The sequence below is a fragment of the Arachis stenosperma genome, chromosome 4, assembly GCF_014773155.1.
Source record: "Arachis stenosperma cultivar V10309 chromosome 4, arast.V10309.gnm1.PFL2, whole genome shotgun sequence".
Lineage (NCBI taxonomy): Eukaryota > Viridiplantae > Streptophyta > Magnoliopsida > Fabales > Fabaceae > Arachis > Arachis stenosperma.
The window spans coordinates 122,903,291-122,905,143 of NC_080380.1; positions in this window are offsets into that span (position 1 = coordinate 122,903,291).

A 1,853-nucleotide genomic window follows, 5' to 3' on the forward strand; every position below is an offset into this window, starting at 1 on the left:
AGAAATGTATAATAGTCCATACTTTGCCCGATATTTGATGGCCCAAACTGGTGTTTCAAATCAGCTTCAGAATTCCCGGCGTTTAACGCTGGAACTGGCATAAAAATTGGAGTTAAACACCCAAACTGGCACAAAAGCTGGCGTTTAACTCCAAGAAGAGTCTCTACACAAAAATGCTTCAATGCTCAGCCCAAGCACACACCAAGTGGGCCCGGAAGTGGATTTTTCCGTCATTTACTCATTTCTGTAAACCCTAGGTTACTAGTTCACTATTAATAGGATCTTTTGACATTGTATCTCTACCTTATGACACTTTACACGTTTCTCATTGTATCTTCTACAGCATGAGCCTCTAAACCCCATGGTTGGGGGTGAGGAGCTCTGCTGTGTCTTGATGGATTAATGCAATTACTACTGTTTCTCATTCAATCATGCTTGCTTCCGTTCTAAGATATCACTTGTTCTTAACCCGGATGAATGTGATGATCCGTGACACTCATCATATTCTCAACTATGAACGCGTGCCTGACAACCACCTCCGTTCTACCTTAGATTGAGTAGATATCTCTTGGATTCCTTAATCAGAATCTTCGTGGTATAAGCTAGAATTGATGACGGCATTCAAGAGAATCCGAAAGGTCTAAACCTTGTCTGTGGTATTCTGAGTAGGATTCAATGATTGAATGACTGTGACGAGCTTCAAACTCGCGATTGTGGGGCGTTAGTGACAGACGCAAAAGAATCACTGGATTCTATTCCGACATGATCGAGAACCGACAGCTGAATAGCCGTGCCGTGACAGGGTACGTTGAACATTTTCACTGAGAGGATGGGAGGTAGCCATTGACAACGGTGAAACCCTACATACAGCTTGCCATGGAAGGAGCCTTGCGTGTTTGAAGAAGAAGACAGTAGGAAAGCAGAGGTTCAGAAGACAGAGCATCTCCAAAACCTCAACCTATTCTCTATCACTGCAATTCAAGTACCTGTTTCATGTTCTTTTGCTTTTTACAATCAATCCTGATAATTTTTGATATCCTGACTAAGAGTTACAAGATAACCATAGCTTGCTTCAAGCCGACAATCTCCGTGGGATCGACCCTTACTCACGTAAGGTATTACTTGGACGACCCAGTGCACTTGCTGGTTAGTTGTGCGGGATTGCAAAAGTGTGATTGCAATTTCGTGCACCAAGTTTTTGGCGCCGTTGCCGGGGATTGTTTGAGTTTGGACAACTGACGGTTTATCTTGTTGCTTAGATTAGGACTGTTTTATTTTTGTTGGTTTAGAGTCTTTTATTTGACTTTAGTTTCATATTTTAAGTCTGGTGTCTTCCTTGTGTTTTCCTTTAAGTTTTCAAAAATTTGTGTTTGATTTTCTAAAAATTTTAGGTTTGGTGTCTTTTGTGCTTTTATTCACTTAAAAATTTTTCAAAAATTTGTTCTTGGTGTTCATCTTGACCTTCAAAGTGTTCTTGGTGTTCATCTTGATATTCAAAGTTTTCTTGTTTGTTCTCTTTGTTTTGATCTAAAATTTTTAAGTTTAGTGTCTTTTTGTTGTTTTTCTCTTTCCTCATTAAAATTTAAAAATAAAAAAAATATTCTTTCCTTATTTTACTCATAATTTTCGAAATTTTGCATTAATTTAGTCAAAGATTTTTTAAATCATATCCTTTTTTTAGTCAAGTCAAAATTCTAATCTCAAAAATTGATCTTCTCAAATCTTTTTCAAAAATCAAATCTTTTTAATTGCAATCATATTTTAAATCATATCTTTTTAATTGCTAATTTCAAAATCTTTTTAATTAACTAATTGATTTAGTTTTCAATTTGCTTTGATCTTATTTTCTTTCA